We start from the raw sequence: 16,375 nt of genomic DNA, 5'->3' as shown, positions 1-16,375 counted from the left end.
AGTAGTGTAAGAAGACAAAATGAACATATTTTTTTAAGAAGCAACTGGATTTCTAAACCAGAAAACTTAGCATCTTTGAGCCTTAATTTTCTCATTTGCAATAGAGGAATACCACCACTTACTTGCTGACGCAGAAGTAAATGTGTATGTGCAAAACTTAACCCACAGTAGGCCCTCAAAATAAGTGGTGAATCTTACTTTCCCTCTCTTTGCCCAAACCCAAACCTATTTTCCATCTCATCTTTCAAAACTCAGCCAAGCAGCAATAAAGCCAAATTGGGTGCACCCACCCTTAACTGCGCTCTATGAAAACCACTTGCCCTGCTGTTATTATTCACACCTCGGACCATTTTTTTATGGATGACCAAAGACTCATGTTCTGAAACTTTTATCTTTCAAGGGGAAAGAAAAAATAGAACTCAGCAGGCTAGAAAACTTTCAGCTGATGATATCACAGGGTAAGTAAACCTCAGAGAGAATAAGCTTATTCAGATGATATTCATACACCACCGTCATTTTCCCTGACACTGATCACTTGCTTTGGGGGGCACGCACAGTGACTTAAGCAACTCATTTCTCTGCCATTAGGAAGGAGGAGAGGATTGACACCACTAAAAACAAGCTTTCATTAAGGGACATTCAGCAGAACATTCTTGACTTCTACCATCTACAGAACGGGCTGTTACTTGGATGAGAAAATTATAATCCTTTTCATTTTCCAGACTTTCCATCTTCCACACGTATACACTGGTAAGTGTGGGAGACTCCACTGAGCACCCCAGGACTGGTGCTAAAACCCAAAGAGGGGCAAGTGGGCTCATTTAGAAGCCTAGTTGCTTAGACTCCAAAACTATAGATCAAGACAGTCTACAGGAAACAATAGCAACTTCATTTTATATCTAAAAGCAGGTTACAGATAGCAAGACACTGGGGAGAGAATGCAGCATGGTGTCCATGAAAGCAGCACTGGGCTGGGAAGAATGCCTAGGATCTAGCTCTGACTCTACCCCTGGCTGGAGGGATGACGCTAGGCAAGTCCCTTTTCCCTCTCTAGGCCTTTGTTTCCCCACCTAAGAAAATGAGGCAATGGGACCAAAGGAGTCATCTAGCTATTCAAACCATGGTCAACAGACCAGCAACATTAGCATCACCTGGGAGCTTGTTAGCAATTTAAAATCCCAAGCCCCAAGCTAGACCTACCAAATCTAAAAATGCAAGTTAACAGTATCCCCTAGGTGATTTGTACGTACTTCAAAGTTTAAGAAGCACTGTTCTAGGGTCCTTTGACCTCTGACATTCTAGGATCCTAAGTGGACCAAAGCACAAAGCAGTGGGAAAGCCCAGAGCTGCAACGGTTGAAGTAGGGAACAGAAGAGAGCCAGTGGAGATAAAAGCGACAACAAGAGAGAGAGAGCACACGTTTCCATCCTCCTTCATACCCTCCAACCTGTAATTCAAAAGACGTCCCGCAAGTAGCACAGACTTAAATAACTCCCGTGGATGAAACTGATCCTCTACACTTGCACTTGTGAAAAGACTTTTTGTAAATGTACTCTGATTCAGGCATGTTGTACTGTTCGCTCTATCTGAAAGCTAGGACACAATCTCATTTCTTTTGCCATCTCACCCTCAAAAACACACTCCCTGCCCAACTTCGCGCAAACTGCTGACTGACAGCAGAACAAAACAAAGGTTTAATGGCAGGGATGCCTTGCCTGCCGGCGAGAGAAGACAGCGTATTAACAAGGCACTGGAGTGGTGCTCAGGCATCAACCCGCTTGTGACAGGGCCGGACATTCGAGCGGGCAATATAAGCTCAAACGCGCCTACCTCACACCGAGACTGAGGGCAGAACAGGAAAGATCCCGGACGCATTCCTAGACCAGGAGAGGCCCGGGAAATGAACGGAGCTCCGTGTTGTAGCGACCTGAGTCCTTCTCAACCTGGCCTGTGCTCGCTCCAGTCTGCCCAGTTCCGAATTTTGAAAATTACAGCCCCAGCAGGAAGCGCGGTGGTGATTGGTCAGCAGGGGGGCCAATCAGAGGGCACAGCTGCGGCGTCTGCTCTCCTAGCAAGGAGGGGCGGGGCTGGGTATTTTTAAATTGAGTTCTGCAGCTAATAGACTTCGCATTGGGGCGTGGTTTCGAGTACAATTGGTTGAACCCGGCAGGGCTGACCAGCGGAGTACTGGGGTCGATTTAAAGAGGCGTTTTTATTTAAATAATCCTGTTGGAGGATGGGTGTGAGAGTGGCTGCAAAATGCAGATTCAGACCGATTAAAACATTAATATTAATAACCCTCTGTAGAGTTAAATGTTAACTCCTGCTGGCTTCACAGATCACCTTGTGAGGGAAGCAGGGCAGAAATTATTGCCCCTCTTTTATGGATAAGCATCCAAAGTGAAGTAGAGCTAATAGTAGCTAGCATTAATTTACCACTACCTCTGTGCTAAACGTTATAAATTTTTATTGTTTTAAGTCCTATCCAAAAAGATAGGTACTTTCATTAGTGCCATTTTACAGATAACAAAATTGTAGCTTGCTCACCGCCCAATATTACAAACCTGCGTTGTGGCAAAGCCAGTATTAAAACTCAGATATTCTCATTCATTTCACTCATTCATTCATTCATTCATTCATCCATTCATCCATTCATCCATTCATTCATCCAACAGTTATTGAGCACCTGCTTTGTTCTAGGAAACAGAAAAACTATATATGACTAATTGACAGAAGACTTGAAGAATTAATAGCCCTGCCCTATCCTCTGAAGATGCAAAGAGTAAGTGGAGATACCAGGGATAAAAATCTAGGACTTGCTGCATATACAGCAGCTAGCTGTATATGCTCCACCACTAAACTACATCCCTGCCTTTACTATCAGCCCATTCCCCTTTTAGTATCTCACAGCTTTACATTAAAGGTAGAATATTCACATGATCCCAAGCCCTCTTCTCTTTTTAATTTCCCTAGGTTATCTCACCCAGATCCACGACTTTAAATATCATCTAAAACCTGAACTCCAAATTCATAAATCCAACTGATTACGATACATCTCCACTTGGATGTCTGATGGACACTCCAAACTCAGTTATGTTCACAATGCTTACCAAATCTGATCCTTCTTCCAATATCTCCCATTTCAAAAACTGGTACCACATCAAACTTGTTAATCAAGCCAGAAACCTGGGAATCATCCTCAATTCAAACTCTCTTCCATCACCTTACCTTCCCATATCCAATCCTTCAGCAAGTCCTATTGATTCTACCTTAAAACTATACCTTACATCCATCCACTTCTCTCCACCTCCACTGCCACCACAGTCTCTCATCTGGACCACTGTCAAGATCCTCCAAGCTGCTCTCCGCCTTTCCAATCTTGATCTTCTCTAATGTAAATATAAGATCGATCTTTAAAAAAAGAAAAGAAAAATTATATCATCTTTCTCTCATGCTTTAGTGGTTTCCCACAGAATTTAATATCCAAACTCCTTACTCTTATCTATAAGGCCTTGTCTATATCATCAACCTCATCTCATACACTCTTCCTTTTTCACTACATTCCAGCCATAATGGTCTTCTTTCAAAGCTTTGAATATAATAAAATCCTTCTCCTCAGGGTCTTTGTACATGATGTTCCCACTGCCTGAAACATTCTTCCCTCCATTCTTTAAATTACTTTTTTTCTGATGCTTCAAGTTTCAGCTTAATTGCCCCCTCTTCAGAGAGGCCTTCCCTGACCATGTAATCTAAAGTAGGATTCTCCTCCCTAGGTCCTTACCTAGAGAGTATTATGTTAAGTGAAGTAAATCCTACAGAGAAAGACAAATACCTTATGATTTCACAGATATGTGGAATCTAAAAAACATAACAAATGAACAAACCAAAAAACTCATAAATAAAGAAGATGTGGTATATATATATACAATGGAATATTACTCAGCCATCAGAAAGAATGAATACCCACCATTTGTATTAACAAAGATGGAACTGGAGGAGAGTATGCTAAGTGAAATAAGTCAAGCAGAGACGGACTATTATCATGTGGTTTCACTCATATGTGGAATATAAGGAATAGGGAAGAGGACCATAGGGGAAGGGAAGGAAAACTGAATGGGAAGAGGTCAGAGAGGGAATCAAACCATGAGAGACTCTGGACTCTGGGAAACAAACTAAGGGTTACAGAAGGGAGAAGGTTAGGGGGAGGGGGTAACAGGGTAAGGGGTATTAAGGAAGTGTTGTGACAAGCACTGGGTGTTATGCAAAACTAATGAATCATTAAACACTACCTCAAAAACTAATGGTGTACTATATGTTGGCTAATTGAACAAAATAATAAAAAATAATAAATAAATAATAGAGTGAACTTGTAGTTCTGTGGGGGGGATAGATAAAGGGGATTAAGGGGTAAAAATTTCCAGTCATGAAAATGAAAAGTGAAGTGTAGGGAATATAGTCAATAATATTGTAATAATTTGTATGGTGACAGATAGTAACTACACTTATTATGGTGAGCATTTTATGATGTATGTAATTTTCAAATCACTATGTCATGTACCTAAAAATAATATATGTCAACTATACTTTAATTATAATTTTTAAAATTCTAAAAATAAAAAATTAAAGTGTAAATTGTAACTGAAAAAATAAAACAAAAATAATACAAGACCCATAACTATATGGACCATATTCATTGTGTTCTATCTCCAGTCACTAGCATTAATAGTTCATATTTATCAATTGCTTACTATATGTTTGAGGCCATTCTGGGACTCACAGTAATACAATGAGGTGTTAATATCCCCATTTTACAGGAAAGAAACTTGGAGTACAGAGAAGTTTAGTAACTTGCCTGAGATCACACAGCTAGTAAGTATTGGACTGGGATTTAAACACAAGCAATCTAATTTCAGAGACAAACACATAATCATTACCCTATACCTGCCTCTTAGATAAATGATTAAAAATATTTGTTAACTAAGCAAATTAGTATCTTCTTTTAAAGGTAATCACTATGGACAAGTACCCCAGTGGGATGCACTAAAGAAGAAATACAGTATTAACCCAAGTCACTTTAAGTTTTCTTTATTTTCCTTAATTTTTATTATTCAAGTATAGTTGACATACAATGTGATCTTAGTTTCAGGTGTACAATATAATGATTTGACAACTCTATACATTACACAATGATCACCATGATAATAGTAGTTACCATTTGTCAACACACAACATGATTATATTATTATTGACCATATTCCCTGTGCTGTACTTTTAGTTTCCCTTTTTTGTTTGAAAACTGCAAGTCTGTACCTTCACTTACTTACCCATCCCCACCTTCCAACAACCACCAATTTGTTCTTTCTTTATGAATCTGTTTCTATTTTTTTGTTTGTTCATTTGTTTTGTTTTTGAGGTTTCACATATAAGTGAAATCATATAGTATTTGTCTTTCTTTGTCTGACTTATTTCACTTAACATTACACCTTCTACATCCATTCATGTTGTCATAAATGGCAAGATCTCATTTTTTACAGCTGAGTAATGTTCCCTTTTATACACACACATACAATCATGCACACACACACAAAATATCTTCTTTATTCATCTATCAATGGACACTTAGGTTGTTTCCATTTCTTGGCTGTTGTAAATAAAGCTGCAATAAACATGGGGTGCATATATATACATATCTCTTCAAATTAATGTTTTCATTTACTTTGGGTAAATACTCAGTAGTAGAATTACTGGATAATATATTTCTATTTTTAATTTTTTGAGAAACCTCCATACTATTTTCCACAGTGGGTACACCAATTTACATTCTCACAAATGGCACATGAGGGTTCCCTTTTCTCCACATTATTGCCAAATACCCTCTTATTTTACTTTTTTGATACTAGTCATTCTGACTGGTTGCAAAGTGAGATCTGTGGTTTTGATTTTCTTTTCCCTGTTGATCAGGGGTGTTCAGCATCTTCTCATGTGTCTGTTAGCCATCTGTATGTCTTCATTGGAAAAATGTCTACTCAGGTCCTCTGCCCATTTTTTCATTGGATTATTTGGTGTTTTGGTGTGGGGCTGTATAAATTCTTTATATATTTTGGTTATTAACTGTTTACCAAACATAGTTTTTGCAAATATCATCTCCCATTCAGTAGGTTGCCTTTTCATCTTGTTGATGGTTTCTTTCACCGTGTATAAACTTTTCTATTTTGGTTTGGTCCCAATAGTTCATTTTTGCTTTTGTTTCCCTTGCCTGAGAAACATAAATATGTTTCTAAGACTGATGCCCAAAATATAACTGCCTATGTTTTCTTTCAGGAATTCTATGGTTTCAGATCTCACATTTGGGTCTTTAATCTACTTTGAGTTTATTTTTTTATATGGTATAAGAAAGGGATCCCCTTTTACTCTTTTGAATATAGCAGTCCTGTTTTTCCAATGCCATTTATTGAAAAGACTGTCCTTTCTCTATTGTGTATTCTTCCCTACTTCGTCATAGATTAATTGACCTTATAAGCATGGATTTATTTCTGTGTTCTCCATCCTATCCACTGCTCTATGTGTCTATTTTTGTGCCAGTGCTATACTGTTTTGATTACTTTAGCTTTGTAATATAGTTTGAAATCAGGGATCATGATACCTCCAGCTTTCTTCTTCTTCCTCAAGATTGCTTTGGTTATCTGAGGTCTTTTGTGGTTCCATACAAATTTTAGGATTATTCTAGTTCTGCAAAAAATGCTATTGGTGGGGCACCTGGGTGGCTCAGTTGGTTGGACATCTGCCTTCAGCTCAGGTCATGATCCCAGGACTCTGGGATCAAGCCCCAAGTCAGGCTCCCTGGAGCCCTCTTCTCTCTCTCCCTCTGCTGCTCTCCCTACTTGTGCTCTCTCGTGCTCTCTGTCAAATAAATAAATAAAATTTTTATTTTAAAAAGTGCTGTTGGTATTTTGTTAGTGATTGCACTGAATCTGTAGACTACTTGGGTTAGTATGGACATTTTAACAATACCTTTTTTGAGAGAGAGAGAGAGAGAGAGAACAGGGTTAAGGGCAGAGGGAGAGAGAGAATGAATCTCAGGCAGGTTCAGTGCTCAGTGCAGAGCCCAACACAGGGCTCAATCTCACGACCCAGAGATCAGGACCTCAGCCAAAATCAAGAATCAGATGTTTAACCAATTAAGCCACCCAGGCACCCGGACATTTTAACAATATTATTTCTTCCAACCCATGATCATGACAGATCTTTCCATTTGTTTGTGTTGTCTTCAATTTTTCATCAGTGTTTCATGGTTCTCACAGTATAGGTCTTTCACCTCTTTGGTTCAATTTATTCCTAGGTATTGTATTCTTTTGGGTGTAATTGTAAATGAGATTGTTTTTCTTAATTTCTCTTTCTGCTACTCCACTATTATTATATAAAAATGCCACAGATTTCTGTATATTAATTTTATATCCTACAACCTTACTGAATGTATTAGTTCTAAGAGCTTTCTGGTGGAGTCTTTAGAGTTTTCTATACATAAGACCATGTCATTTGCAAATAATTAGTTTTGCTTCTTTACCAATTTGGGTAAATTACCAATTTGCTTCTTCTTTACCAATTTATTTTCCCTGTCTGATTGCTATAGCTAAGACTTCCAGTTCTGTGCTAAAATAAAAGACTGCAAGCCCTTCTTTAGTCAAGAGAGGAAAAATTCTATCCATCAAAATAACAGCAATATAAAAATTACAAAAGAAATCATTTCATTTTTCCTATTTATTCCCAGGTTTTCAAAAAAAAAAGTTATTGAACAAAAGAACATTTCCAAACATCTTAAGTTTGTTTTTCTCTCAACCTTCACGCTTTCAGTTGACTTAAGCTCTCCTTTGCGTTGCACTCAGAGGGAACACTGAGAAAAGAGGAAATGGTCCTCAGAGTCTATCACCTTCCAATATTTCCCTCCACCCAAGCAGACAACATTCTCATAAGCTCTCCTTTCTCCTCCCCCCATACATCCCTGTATTAAAACCTGGTAGAAAAGATCTACTATTATCTACTTTACTTTAACATGAAAGTTATTCCAGATGGGTCCAAGATTTAATTGTGAAAATAAAACCATGGAAATATTAGACAAAATATAAAAGAATATTTTTATAACCTTCAGAAGGAAAAACTTTTCTAAACAGGACAAAAAAATTAAAGATAACAAAAGTCTCAATAAATTTTAGTACCTAAAAATTGAAAATTTGTTTGGCAAAACAAATTTTTTAAAAAGAAAAAAGCAAGTGTAGCTATATTAGTATCAGATAAAGTAAACTTCAGAGCAAGGTAAATTACCAGAGACAGAAGGAATATTACAAAGAAGACACAGCAACCCTACTGACATCCAAAGGATAATGAGGGAATACTATGAGCTATAGTATACACACATATAGTGTACTATATAGTATATATATAGTATATAGTATACTATACACATAAATTTGATGATTTAATTGAAATGGACAAGTTCCTTGGAAATTACAAACTACCATAATGTAGCCCATATTAAATACATCATTTGAATAGCTCCATAGTTTTAAAGAAACTCAATTTGTAATTTTAAAATTCCCCAAAAAAGAAGTCTTTAGGTCAAGATTATTTCATTGGAGAACTAAACTAAATATTTAAAGAATAATTAGCAGCAATTCTACACCATCTCTTCCAAAAAATAAAGAGGAGGGAACACTTCCCAACTCACATGAAAACACTTCTACCATGATACCAAAACCATACAAAGACTACAAAAAAGAAAACCACATACCAATCTTCCCTCATGAAAAGAGATGCAAAATGTTTAGCAAGATAATAGAAAATAGCATTTAGCAATTATAAAAAAAATTATATACCATGACCAAGTGGGGCTTATTCCAGGGATGCAAGGCTGGTTCAAAATCAATCCACATAATCTACCATATTAACAGGCTAAGGAATTCACAAAAATAAAAAAACTATTAGGACAAATAAATGAGCTTAAAGCTGTGGGATACAAAGCCAATATACAAAACTCAATTGTATTTCTATAGACTTTCAAGGAACTATCTGAAAATAAAACAATTCCACTTTTAATGGCATCAAAAGAAATACAATACTTAGAAATAAATTTGACAAAAGCAGTATATGACTTGTACACTGATAACCACAAAACATTAAGAAAAAATTAAAGGTGTAAATAAATATAAAGACATCCCATATTCATCAATTGAAATACTTAATACTGTTTAGATGGCATCCCCCTCAAACTGAACTACAGAATCAACAAAATCCCTATCAAAATCTGTGTAGAAAAGTTAACATAGCAGACCTGAGAATGTTATCTGAAAATCCTGCAGGCAGGGTTGAACCTTGGCTAGGATCTAAGAACTTGGATTTGGGGAGGGTTCCCACACCCCTAACCCATAAAATAGCTCGCTGTACTTTAATTGTGCAAACAATATGGCTTCTGGTGAACATGTGATTTCCTCCTGGGACTTTGGAATTTGGGTATGTACTAGACAGAGGGTGCCTGCACAGCCAGCCTCCAGCAAAAAATCCTTGGCACTGAGTAGCTAATTAGAGTCCCTCATAAACATCATTTCACACATGTCACAACATTATACCAGGAAAAGTTATGCTAAGTGAAAGAAGTCATCACAAAAGACCACATACCAAATGATTCCATTTATATTAAATGTCCAAAATAGGCAGATATATAGAGAAAGGAAGAAAATTAGTGATTAGCTAAGTCCGGGTAAGTACAGGGTTAGGGGAGCAGGGGCGTGATGGCTAAAGTGTATGAGGTTTCTTTTTTTGGTGATGAAAATGTTCTCAAGTTGATTATGGTAATAGTTCCATAACTCTGTGAATATTCTAAGAATCATTGAGTTGTACACTTTAACTAGGTGAATGACATAGTATTTGAATTACATTTCAATAAAGATGTTTTTAAAATAACTAGCTAATAAAAAGATATTGTTTCTTCAAATAATCCAATCAAGAAATGGGCAGAGGACATGAACAGACATTTCTGCAAAGAAGACATCCAAATGGCCAACAGACACATGAAAAAGTGTTCCACATCACTCAGCATCAGGGAGATACAAATGAAAACCACAGTGAGATATCACCTCACACCAGTCAGAATGGCTAAAATTAACCTGTCGGGAAATGACAGGTGTTGGCGAGAATGTGGAGAAAGGGGAACCCTCCTACACTGTTCGTGGGAATGCAAGCTGGTACAGCCACTCTGGAAAACATATGGAGGTTCCTCAAAAAGTTAAAACCAGAGCTGCCCTATGACCCAGCAATCGCACTACTGGGTATTTACCACAAAGATGTAGTAATCTGAAGGGGCATATGCACCCCAATGTTTATAGCAGCAATGTCCACCATACCCAAACTATGGAAAGAACCTAGATGTCCATCAACAGATGAATGGATAAAGAAGATATGGTATACATATATAATGGAATATTTTTTTTAAAGATTTTATTTATTTATTTGACAGAGATCACAAGGAGGCAGAGAGGCAGGCAGGGAGAGAGGAGGAAGCAGGCTCCCTGCTGAGCAGAGAGCCCGATGCCGGGCTCGACCCCAGGACCCCGGGATCATGACCTGAGCCAAAGGCAGAGGCTTAACCCACTGAGCCACCCAGGTGCCGCTATATAATGGAATATTATGCAGCCATCAAAAAATGAATTCTTGCCATTTATGATGTGGATGGAACTAGAGGGTATTATGCTAAGCAAAATAAGTCAATCATAGAAAGACAATTATCATATGATCTTGCTGATATGTGGAATTTGAGATACAAGGCAGAGGGTAAGGGGAAGAGATGAAAAAATGAAGTGGCACAAAACCAGAGAGGGAGACAAACCATAAGAGACTCTTAACTTCAGGAAACATACTGAGGGTTACTGAAGTGGAGGAGGGTGTGAGGGCTGGGGTAGCTGGGTGATGGACATTGGGGAGGGTATGTGCTATGGTGAACGCTGTGAATTGTGTAAGACTGATGAATCACAGACCTGTATCCCCGAAACAAGTAATACATTATATGTTAATTTTTTAAAAGTGCAGACATATAGTAGATGCTTCACTAGTAAAAAATAAAGTGCGCAATTCAGCAGTTCTAAAAATATATATATTGGTTCTCTCAAAAAAAATTGTTTAAGAGTGGCAAGGAGAGACTCAGTGGAACTAGTTAGGAAGTTCCTGCAATAAGTCAGGCAGTTTGGACCAAGGTTATTCAACCTTCTTGACCATGGCCAAGCACGTCTACATGGTTCTGAGCATGGCAATTCTTGAATCTAGTGCTATCCTCTGGCAGGATAAAAAAAAAAAAAACAGTAAAACACATCATTCTCCTCAAGCATTTGGACAGATAAAGCTCATAATGAAACAGAATGGATACTACTTTCCTTCAACCTATAAACAACTTTTTTGAAGGAAACGTATCAATAAATATAACACGCACAAAAGTGAGGTTTTTAGGGTGGGGAGCGCTTCTATGAAGGAGAAATCACCAATTCCCCTTTTAATTTGAGGAATGCCTTGGCAAAAGGGGCTTTGGTAAAGGGGTTATCGCCTACAGTATGGAAGCAGGTTTTCCAAGCAGCGGCGGCCTCCTAGTGGCCACATGGACTCATGACTGCCATTCACCCTCTTGATGGGAGATAAACAGGCACACGTCTCAGCCTGACACCCCCACGGGGCAAGGACATGACCAAACCGAAGACTAGGTCGGTGTGCATCCCATTTCCACGTCCCTAAAACCTGGGGGATACTTAACATAGTCGTGGGGTGGGGGGATGCCTACAAATACTATGATGGAACTTGAAAGGCTTCCGGCTTCCAGAGCTCCTTCCTCTCCTCCACAAGTTTTGGCTTAAAATGTTCATTCACTGACAAAGATAGAAGCCTAGAAGCAGATAAGAAATTCTAACGCCAAGCACCTGGGTGGCCCAGTCTTTTAAGTTTGTGTCTTGGGCACAGGTCAAGATCCCAGGGTCCTGGGTTTGAGCCCCACATGAGGCTCCCTGCTCATCAGGGAACCTGCTTTACCCTCTCCTTCCGCCCCTCCCCTGCTCAAGCGAGCTCGCGCTCTCTAGCGCTCAAATAAATAACTAAATTTAAAAAAAAAAAAAAAAAACTTGTCCCCGGTTAATACAATATCTAATACCTTTCATTAGACATTCGAGGTAATTGTTGATTTGACCGGGGGGTGGAGTGGTGGGGGGGTGGGATGTGATTCATAGCCCAACTTCCTCTGCTACCTCTCCAGCTCTGACACAAAATACGTCTATGTACTTATACAAGGAAAGCAAAAGGCCTAGAAAATTAAGTTGTACCTCGAACTTAGCCGGACTGACACTAAACCCTTGGCTTTGTAAAGGGACGCCACGCAAGTAGTAGGAAACAGAACAAACAAAACACGCCACAAAACAAAACACGGATGACGGCCCCAAGAAGTGACTAACCGCCTCGGAAAAACTTTCCTCAGAGCAACTGCCTCAGGGAAAAACCGTCTCCGCAGATGGCCGCCATCCGACCCCACCATTCTCCCCAGCAGGGGGAGCTAACGGATCAGCGCTTTGTTCAGTCAGACTAGAAACCACCAGATGGGGCCAAAAGATCAAAGTAAGTACACCTTAGCCATTTCTTTTTCTCCGGAAATTTGTCTTCGGACCCTAGAAGAAAGAAAAAGGGTATCACTCTGCGCACGCACATGTACATCCACCTCCAAAATGATGGAAGTGGGTAGTACCTCGTCTAGCCGGAACCACCCCCCCCTCCGCAAACCCCCATCACCCCACTCCCCACCCAGTGATCCAGCCCCCCATTGATGAAATCCGGATTAAAATAGCACCCATTTCTGAAGGCCTAATAAGAATTAAATGAGAACACAGCAACGGGCAAATTTTCAGGTGCCACTCCAGACCCACAGAATAAAAAACTCCGGGATGGAGCCCAGCTGTTTTCACAAGTTCTCCAGGTGGTTCTGAGGCACACTCAAGTGTGGGAAGTGTTGCTTTCAGGTGTAGACTTCCCACTGAAATATTAGATTCCAGGACTCCATGGCTTCTGAACTGTTTGCTGCCTGAAATTCCCAAAACTGTTATTTATTTGTTCCTTGAGCCCATTTGTTTGCCGAATATTGTGGCAGATACAATGACAGAGAAACTGCCCACCAGTCTTTCCACGCAGGTGATCCAGGAATAGGAAAAGTTAATTAACTCTACCAGGCCAGATCTACTAAACGTCAGATGAATTATACAGACAAGAAGCAAATGTTCTAGGAAATCAGAGGAGGGAAATTTCCCAATTATAAGAGGGAGGAGCCTGACTAGAAATGGCCACTGCCAAGCCAAGCCCACCATTCACAAATAGCTATTAAGTCATTTTCTGCAACAAGGCAATAGAACAGACCTTAGCTGCCCAATTAAGTCTCTGCCTAAACGGAAACCCCAACATTATCTAAGAGTCCTCTTTTCTTTAACAGCTTCCCTCTTGAATTAAAAAAAAAAGAGAGAATATTTATAGCATTTTCAAGTCCTTTATTTTCTCCCTCCACTGCTTCAATCACTCATAGAAAAGGCCAGACAGATACGCACAATACAGACATAATATAAATACTTGACCGAAGTAATTATGCAGCACCACTGCCGGGATGTCCTGAATAGCTATCTAATTTTTCTCTTTAGCATGGTTGCATGAAGCTGCTCTAAATGACATTGTGTATTTTCATACTGGAAAATAATTCAGGAAAAAAAAAAAGAATTGGAGCTCCCATTTGTATTGGTCCACAATAGATAATGTCTGTTAATCACTGGTTATCACCGTGCCTCTTCCAAATGGTCATGGTGTCATCCCATAAACTAAATTATGCAGTCTAATCTGGGCCCGGAAGATATTTAGTGAGACTAACAGGCAGGCAGTGATTTCATGTAGGCTGATAGTTCAGCACATTTAAATTTCATTTTGCCATTATTTATAACAATTACATTACAAAAACAGGTCCCATTTTTATTATCTTAATAGCTCTTTCAAACCAAATGTAAACTAAAAGCATATTTAAAGTATTGATTTGTACAATTATCCACAAGTTTGTATGGAAGAGATGTTCGGGTAGAATAAACAAAGTTAGAAAATGGATGATAATGGTTCAAAAAAAAACTATGTTTAACATGTTTATGTTTGCCTCTTAAAGGCTAATCTAAGTGCATAGTACTTCACACATATTCACACACTAACATGGCATATTCCTTTTGATTCTCTGAACATCCTTCTTCCCACCCATCTGTTCCCACCTCTTGTCAGTATAGGCTGGTCTGAGAATCTCAGCAGTTTACGAGAAAGAAGAGGCAGAGGATATACTGTACCCTATGACTGAGCCTCCTCACGTTTTTGTTATTGGTTTCCCATCCAAATGCTGCTCTTGTTTGCTCCTGGTTAGCCTCCAGGATGACAGGATTGGGGCGCCATGGGACAGGGCTCTAATCATCCATAATAGTTCTCTTTTTGTCATTCAGGGGATTTGGTAAAACGTTTTCCAGGCCCAGAGCATAGTCATAGTTGTTCCCTTCTGGGCTGGGAGACATAGAGGCTTTTTGTTTTTTAATCTTAGGGATATAAATTCTTGTGCTTGGAGAATAAATGCATGTTTTCTTTCTTTGCTTCTTATTCTACAGACATGAGCCAGGTTTTTCTTTAATTGTCAAAAGTTCTTGACAAAAAGGTAATATAGGAAAAACAAGTCTTGTGTAATATATTTTAGCTCATTGCCACCAACAAAGACCCCCTTCTTGACCTAAAGTTATTTTTTAATAAAAATTGTATATATATAAGGTATACAACGTGACAATTTGATATAGTCAGGCTCCTCTGAGACTTCTCAACTAGGCCGCAACCTTGGCATACAGAACTGCAACTTTGGGCACAAACAATATCATCCTTTTCCTACATTAAGAGACTTGAACAAACACTAACACTAGTTTCTATCAGCTCAAGGCCATGTCCCTAAAATGATGACCCCTGCCTCCTTAAAAGGTCTGCCTAAGAAAGTTCAACATTACCAGAAGAATTTACTGCTTGTTTCAGCCAAAACCTGATTATAGGCTCCTGACCTCCCTTTTCTTAGAACATTTACTTTAGAAAACCTATCATTGTAAATCCTTTCTCCGTTCCTTGAGATGTATCTTATACAACCCAGAAATGTTTTTCTCAAGGACCTGGGAGCCATCCCTTTGAAATATAATTATCAAGAAAGAAGGACCCCAGTCTCTTAATCTCCATGAAAGGGTAGGAGCCTAACTTTGATCAGTTTGCACACACAGTTGCCCTAAACACACTGATCACCCCTACCCAAACACACACACATACATACACACATTTAAAACCTCAGCAGTTTTTCCTTTAGCACATCCCAGCATTTAAAAAGCCTTCTGCTTCTTCTTTCAGTGGAGTTGAGCTCTGTTCATTGGAAGACTCTCTTCCTGGGCACCTGGGTGGCTCAGTCAGTTAAGCATCTGCCTTTTTCTCATGTCATGATCCCAGGGTCCTGGGATTGAGCCCACATCAGGGGTCCCTGCTCTGCAGGTAGTCTGCTTCTACCTCTGCCCCTCTCCCTGCTCGTACTCTCAATCTCTCTCTCTCTCACACGCTCTCTCTCTCTTACTCACTCTCTCAAATAAATAAAATAAAATCCTTTGTTAAAAAAGGAAGACTCTCCTCCTTACTGCAATTGAATAAAATCTGTCTTGCCACTTCTAAAAAATGTCTAGCTCTGTTTCTCTTTGATGCCATGAGCTAACAAGATCAAAATTGTACAGCACGGTTAAGACATGCAATCTCAGGGGTAACACGGGAAAGAAGAAATTGAAGTAGACCAAGAATACGAAACTATTATTTAGGGGATCATCCCAACTTGTTTTTAATTCAGATGCTTTTATTGTCATGCATGAGGTTAAAGTGGAAATACGTAGAGAAAGGAGAAGCAGAAGACAAGTGTTAGGCACAGTGTGAGCTATTTTGTGATGGGCTAATGTTTCCAAACTGGGGCAAAATTAAAGGCATCTCAAAGTCTAATGGATAATCCTCTAAAGAATACAGTAGCCAGCAATCCAGCACTGGCCATATAATGATAAAGTATAAGTGGGGCTTAGGTCCTTTCATAGCTTAAAAAAGTCTGTGCAAGGCTAGCCTTGTCCCAAGTAGATTGGCCTTTTTTTCTGGGATAATTATGTCTCATGATGAAGACTATAGCTTGCTGGACCACTTAGACATCCAGAATCCTAAGAATGGAGCCCCCAACTTTGTGTTGTCACTGTTCTCTATAGAAACAGTGATGTCATGAAGTAGAAATTCTAGTACCAGCTGG

At 39.1% G+C, this 16,375-nt stretch overlaps 1 protein-coding gene across 3 annotated transcripts in view; it reads right to left on the bottom strand.

Moving 5' to 3' along the window:
* The window catches only part of CCNB3 (cyclin B3), a 66,459-nt gene extending 53,913 nt beyond the window's left edge, over positions 1–12,546 (bottom strand). For 2 of the 3 annotated variants that reach the window (XM_032331358.1, XM_032331360.1), the window contains exon 1: positions 1,831–1,978. The gene's annotated coding sequence lies outside the window, so the exon portion shown is untranslated. Of the gene's footprint in view, positions 1–1,830; positions 1,979–12,476 lie in introns of those variants that run through there. The other variant, XM_032331359.1, reaches the window with a different exon arrangement.
* Positions 12,547–16,375: the final 3,829 nt, after the last annotated feature.

The sequence above is a fragment of the Mustela erminea genome, chromosome X (genome assembly GCF_009829155.1).
Source record: "Mustela erminea isolate mMusErm1 chromosome X, mMusErm1.Pri, whole genome shotgun sequence".
In the NCBI taxonomy this organism is placed as follows: domain Eukaryota; kingdom Metazoa; phylum Chordata; class Mammalia; order Carnivora; family Mustelidae; genus Mustela; species Mustela erminea.
This window is presented reverse-complemented; position numbering and strand designations above follow the sequence as displayed.